We start from the raw sequence: 7,426 nt of genomic DNA on the forward strand, positions 1-7,426 counted from the left end.
AAAAAAAAGTTTGGTGGAATTCACCAGTAAAGTCATCTAGTGCTAAGCTTTTCTTCACTGAAATATTTCTTGTTACAGATTCAATCTCCTTACTTGTTGTACATACGTGCATATTTTCTATTTCTTCTTGAGTCAGTTTTTGTAGTCTGTATGTTTCTAAGAATTTTTCTATTTCATCTAGGTTATCCCATTCATTGGTATACAATCATTCAAAGCATTCTCTTATAATCCCTTTTATTTCTATAAAATAGATAATAATAGCCCCACTTTCATTGAGTGTTCTGTTTTTTATTTATAGTCTAACTAAAGATTTCTCAATTTTGTTGATCTTTTCAAAAAACTAACTTTAGTTTTCATTTCTTTCTGTTTTTATATTCTTTATTTCATTTATCTCCACTCTAATCTTTATTATTTCCTTCCTCCTGTTAGTTTTGGGTGTAGTTTGCTCTTCATTTTCTAGTTCCTGAAGGTGTACAGTTAGATTAGTGACTTGAAATCTTTCTTCTCTTTTAATGTAGGTGTTTATAGGTATAAATTCCCTCTTTTGCTGCATCCCATAAATTTTGGTATGTTGTGATTATGTTTTCATTTTTTTCAAGGTTTTTTCTAGTTTCCCCTTGTGATTTTTTTTTTGACTTATTGGTATTGTTTAATTTCCACATATTTGTGAATTTTCCAGTTTTCCTTCTGTTAATTTCTAGTTTCAGTCAATTGTAATAATAAAAGATACTTTGTATAATTTCAATATTGTTAATTTTATTAAGACATGTCTTGAGGCCTAACATGCCATATATCCTGGAGAATGTTCCATGTGCACATGTGTTGAGTAGAGTATTCTTTATATGTCTGTAGGTCTAGTGAGTTTTGACTATTGTTCAGGTACTCTATTTTCTGATCTTGTGTCTGGTTGTTCTATCCATTAGAGAAAGTGAGGTGTTGAAGTCTTCAACTATTTCTCCTTTCAATTCTGTCAATTTTTGCTTCATATATTTTGGGGCTCTGTTTTTAGGCGTATATATATGTGTGTGTGTGTGTGTGCGCGCGCGTGTATAAAATTATGTCATCTTGTTGTATTGAACCTTTTATCAATATGTAATGTCCTTCTTTGTCTCATATCCTTTTTTGACTTAAAGCCTATTTTGTCTGATAATTAATATAGCCACCCCAGCTCATTTTTTGGTTGCTATTTTTACTGAATATATTTTACCATTCTTTTACTTTTAACCTCTTTGGGTCTATCAAGTGAGTCTCTTGTGGATAACATATAGAAGAGATGAATTAAAAATCTCTGCCCTTTAAAAGAACACTTGAACCTGTTTATATTTAAAGTAATTACTAAGGAAAGATTTACTCCTGCCATTTAACTATTTGTTTTCCGTATGTTTTATGTGTTTTTTTTGTTGTTGTTCCTCAATTCTTCCATTACGACTTTTTAAATAAATCTAGTCGATTATTTGTAGTGTACCATTTTCATTCCTTTATTACATTTCTGTATATTTTCTAGTTATTTTCTTAGTGGTTACCTTGGAGATTACAATTAACATCCTAAACTTAGTTTGAATATACAATTAGTTTCAATAGTTTACACTCTGCTCCTATCCATTTCCACCCCTCCCCCTTTATATTACTATTGTCACAGCATCCTTATACATTATGTTTTCATTAACATAAATTTATAATTATTGTTTTATGCAACTGCCTTTGAAATAATGTAGGAAAAAGTTACAAACCAGTAATACTGGCTTTTATATTTACATATGTAATTACTTTTACCAGTGTTCTTTATTTCTTATTATGGTTTAAATTTACTGCCTAATGTCTTTTCATTTCAGCCTGAAGAACTCCCTTTAGCACTTCAAGTGTATTGGTAAAGAATTCCTCAGCTTTTGTTTATCTAGAAATGTCTTAACTTCTCTTTCATTCTTGATTGAATCCTTTTTCATTTCCTTGCTGGATGTAGAAACTTTGGTTGACAGATTTTTTTCTTTCATAACTAAAATTTTATCTCACTACCTTCTGGCCTCCATGATTTCTGAGGAGAAATCAGCTGTTAATCTTATGAGGCTATCTCATACACAATGAGTCGCTTCTTTATTGCCAGTTTTAAAATCCTTTTTTGGTCTTTGGATTTTGACAATTTGACTATAATATGTCTCAGCATAGATCTCTTTGCCCTGCTTGGAGTTAATTGAATCTCTTGAATGTGTAGATTGATGCCTTTTGTTATATTTGGGACGTTTTTGGTCATTATGATTACTTCTACCCTTTTCTCTTTCTCCTCCTTCTGGGAATCTTATGATGCCTATGTTGGTATACTTAATGGCGTCTCACAGATTCCTCAGGTTCTGGTTTTTTTTTCTTCACTCTGTTCTAATCTGCTATTGATCCTTCAGCAAATTTTTTTTTGGTTCCTTTTTATAATTTCTACCTGTTTACTGATTTCTCATTTTTTTCATATATCATTTTCCTGATTTTCTTTAGTTCTTTGTCCATGGTTTCCTTTATCGTATTGAGCATATGTAAGATAGTTGATTTAACATCTTTGACTAAAAATTCCAATGTCTGAGCTTCCTCAGGAATAGTATGTATCAAATTTTTTTTCTTGCATAATGGTCCATACAGTCCTGTTTCTTTGTATATTTTGTAGGGTTTTTTTTTGTAATTAATTGGACATTCTGAGTATATAATGTAATAATTCTATAAGTCTGATTCACCTACTTCTTGGAGACTGCTGATTTTTGCTTTTTGAGGGCTAGAGCCATCAGAATGCAACTTTTCCAAACTATTTTTGGTGAGTGTGTTTTCCTTGGTATGTATCGTCACTGAAATTTTTGTTCTCTTATTTCTATATGTCCAGATTCAAATAGGAAGTGAGAAAGTCCTATTTCTTTAAATCTTCCCATTAATGCTGTTTCTGAGAAGCCAAAACCAAGGCAAGTCTGCGTTGGTCCCTCAGGGCACCCCCAGATCAATCAAAACACTTATAGCCTCACATTTTTCAAGAACAAGGTCCTCACTGCCTGCCATGGCACCAGCCAGACACTTCGAGAATGTGGGCTGTGATCCCCACTGTTATGGCATAGATGACAAATAGGGGATGGGAGTTGGTTCATTAATGCCATTCACTTATGAAAGATCAGCAGCCTCTCTCTTCATCAAGCACCCTCATGGTTGTTATGAATGTCTGATTTGGTTCTGGAATTCCAAAATGATTGATTCCAATCACTCTTTTCATCTCAATGGTTGATTCAGTGGAGGGACTAAACACTACAGCTTTCTACTTTGCCATTTTGTATGACATCCTTCCAACTTCACTCTTTTGCATGTGGATATCCATTTGTCCCAGAACGGTTAGTTGAAGAGACAATTCTTTCCCCCATTAAACGGTCTTAATGCTATTGTTGAAAATCAATTGACTGTACATGTATGAGTTTATTTCTGGATCTTAATTCTATTCTGTTGGTCTATATACCTATCAACATCATGTTCTTAATTATAGTGGCATAATGGTTAAGTTTTATAATGTGCGAAGTTAAGTCCTTCTTTACTCTTTTAAATAATTTTCTTGGCTACTGTCAGCCATTTATTTACTTCTTGACTTTTTAGTCACAATTTAAACGGTTGTTTCCTCTAGCATGGCAGACACTGTGAATTAGCTTCCCAAAGACCTTTTCCTTTGTCCTTGCCTTCCACTACCATGAAAGCTGGAAAGCTAAACTATTCACCTTTCAATTCTCCCTTTTAGCAATAGGTAACCATGTGACCAGTTCTGACCTGTGATATATAAGTGGAAGTCACTGAGTGACACTTCTGGGAAACTTTTTAAAGGAAACCTATTGGACTATCGGGCCTTCTTTAGCCTTTGCCAGTTCTTCCTGGTATAATGCCGACAAGGCCTCCAAATGCATCATGCCCTTAATAACACCAGTGAGCTAATGAACTAGACCTGTACTCTTTTCTTCCAGGTTGCTGCTGCTATTTATCCTCTTTCTACATTTTGTTAATGTTCTTCTCTGCCAATTCTAATATCTGTGTTAGTTTTGGGTAAGTTTCAATTGGTTATTCTCCTAACTACGGGTGTTGTTTTCCTGACTCTTTGCATGCCTAGTAATCTTTGTTCGGATGCCAGACATTGTGACTTATACCTTGTTGGGGGCTGGATATTTTTTGTGTTCCTATAAATATTTTTTAGGTTTATCCTGAGGTGCAGTTAAATTCATTGGATACAGTCTGAGGCTTCAGATCTTGCTTATGTGATATTAGGTGAGTCCAGAGCAGTATTGAGTCCAGAGCTATTTCTTACCTTCCTCCTGTGAGTTTTGGGTGTAGTTTGCTCTTCATTTTCTAGTTCTTCCTAAGTATTCAATCCAGTACTCCATGAATTGTGAGGTTTAACAGTCTGGCTGGTGAGAATAGGTACCAGCCCCATGTGAGTGCCTGTCACTGTTCTCGCTAATCCTTTTGAGTGTTTTTTTTTCCCTTCAGCCTCATGTAGTTTCCTCATATACACGCTCCAGTCACTGATCCGTGCTCTGCAGAACTCTGCAGTTCTCCCTATGTGATTTTCTTCTCTCTGGTACTCTGTCATGTATCTCTAATTATCTTGGTCTTTCCAGACTTCTATCTTCATATCCTCAACTCAGCGTGTTCTAACTTCCACCCTATTGCACCTCAACTTGCACACTCACTTGGGACAGTAAGCTAAGACAACTATAGGACTCACCTTATTTGTTTCCCATCTTGCAAGGATCACTGGCCTTCGTTACATGACATTCAGTGTCTTGAAAGCCATGGTTCGTGTATTTTGTCTTTTTTTTTTTTTAATTGTTTCAGGTATGAAGTATCTAGTCCCTGTTACTTCATCTTGGCCAGAAACGGATATGGTGATATTTAAAACAAATCTTGAGTTGGCTGATGCAGGCTTTTGATGTGTTTATCTGGCTCATAATGTGATTTGATGGAATCCTGGTGCCAGTGTACAGAATTTCTCCACCTCTGTGGGAACATCCTTAGCCAACGGACCTTGCACACATGGACGTTGCCAGCTCTGGTTACTAGTATCAGATTTTACCAAGTTTCCCTGTCATGTACAGCTGATTACTCTTTGATATTGTATGAAAATGGCTGCTAGCCAAAACTGAGTCCAAAATTTCCCTCTGTAGTGAGAAAAGACTCATATGTACATGTGTTATTTTTAGAAACATCATAGAATGTACATGTGCCTCCGAATCTAGGGACATGCATCTATCTTCTAAATCACTTGTTTATGTTAAGCTTTACTGTCTTTCGGCAGGATTTTATACTTTCCTTAAGTCCTGTTCTTCTCCAGACAAATTTATTCCTAGGACAAATTCTATATTTTTCATAGTACCAGAAAAGCTGTTGAATTTGTATAGTTGTTCTATATACAGAAATCTTTCAAACTATCTTAATTCATTTAAGTTTCTTTTCTTACGGGAGTCACGTGGATGATCTAGGTACACCACATTTCTGCTCCATATAAAGATCATTTTTGTCTTTTCTAATGTACAGAGTTGTTCTTTTTCTTGGCTTATTACATTAGCTAAAATCTCCAACCACAATGCTGGAAACAGTGATGAGTCATTCTTGTTTTGTTCTCAATTTTAATAAAAATGATTTTGGCTTTAATTACCATATGTCATATGCCATCTTTCTTTGATAATCACTAAACTTGATAATCATGTTCAAAGTTTTCTCATATTTCTATTTGACTAAGAATTTATATAAAGAATAAATGTTTAATTTTAGAAAAAGCCTTTTCAGGCATCTATTTATGTAATTATACATGTTTGCATACTTGAGCCTCTGTTTCATCATCTGTGAAATGGGAATAATGATAATATTTTCTTGATAGAACATCATGAAGTTTACTCAATAATCTAAGAAAAGGGATCTGATCTGGACTGAATCTTTGTACCCCCCAAATTTATATGTTGAAACCTAACCCCCAATGTAATGGCATCAGAAGGTAGAGCCTTTGTGAAGTGATTAGGTCATGAGGGAGAGCCCTCATAATCGAGATTAATGCACTTATAAAAGAGATCCCAAAGACTTCTCGCACCCCTTCCACCATGTGAGAATACAGCAAAAAGCTGTCTACAAACTAGGAAGCAAGTTCTTACTAGACATGGAATCTGGACTTGATCTTGAACTTCCAAGCCTCCAGAACTGTGAGAAATAAATTTCTGTTGTTGTAAGGCACTCCGTCTATGGTATTCTGTTGTGGCAGCCTGAATGGACTAAGACAGGTCAAAACAGGATATTCTCATCATGTTCTCCTTAATTGCATCAGTGTAATTAATGCTGTTGATAGATGAGTCTTTACTGCTATTGTTTCATACTTCTTGACCACCCCTAACCTCCCTCCTGAGCCCCAGATCTGAGGTTCCTACAGTCTCTTGGATAGCCTCCGTTAGAAGTCTCTCTGACCTCCAACACCCTGATCCCAACCTCAGTGTCTCTCCCAAACCTGCTCCTTCTCCCTGATCTTCATCTCAATGACATAGCCTCTTTGTCCCCCAGGACCCGGGCCTTTTCCTAAATGCTCCCACTCCTTTCACGGTCTGCTACCCCCATAACCTGTTCACTAGGCCTCTGAGCATATCTCCCACCTGCACCTTCCTCTCTTTCCTGTACCAGGATTTGATCCAGCACCATCCTCATCTGTCTAGGTCCCTGGCCTACTGTTTCCCTGGGATCCCTGGCTCTAGCTCTGAGCCATCCTCCACAGGGCAGCCAGGGGCATCATTCTAATATTTGACTACATCCTTCAACTTCTCAGCTCCGACTGCCTCTCTGGTATTTCCCAAGTTCTATAACATGACCCCAGTGGCCCTACTCACTCTGGAGCTGTCTCATCACGGACAGACTGGTCTGACTGTCTGCTCTCATGTCTCCTCAGAGTGTATGTCCCCTGGGCCTCTACTCCTAGAGGAGTGGAGGGTGGAGGACATTTATCGTCGTTTCTCCTGAGACCTCTCGCTGGAGTTGAGCTCACTGGGTGGACAAAGAGTGAAGAACAAAGGCACATTTGCTTTTTGCCTTTCAGCTTCCTTTCTCCCTTCTTGACAGCACATTGTCCTTGCAAGAACTGCTCTTACACACACACACACACACACACACACACACACACACGAGCATGAGATTAGGGAGTGAACGACTCCGCTCCGGGGATGAACTCTGATTGGTTTAAACCAACCAGGGTCTCATTCCTCTGGCAATGTGAGTGGTAAAATGATGAGCTTATGACCCCCTCCAAACAGGGTGACTGACAGGACTGACAGCCTGCTAACGTTGGACTCCAGCTCTTTCTTTCTCTGGAGAATAAGATAGGTATGTGCAGCTCAGATTATGACGGAGGCTGACCGGAGGCAAGAGGCCATACTCAGAGGAGGGCGGAGCAGGG

This window comes from Pteropus medius, unplaced genomic scaffold (genome assembly GCF_902729225.1).
Source record: "Pteropus medius unplaced genomic scaffold, Ma_sr-lr_union100, whole genome shotgun sequence".
In the NCBI taxonomy this organism is placed as follows: Eukaryota; Metazoa; Chordata; class Mammalia; order Chiroptera; family Pteropodidae; genus Pteropus; species Pteropus medius.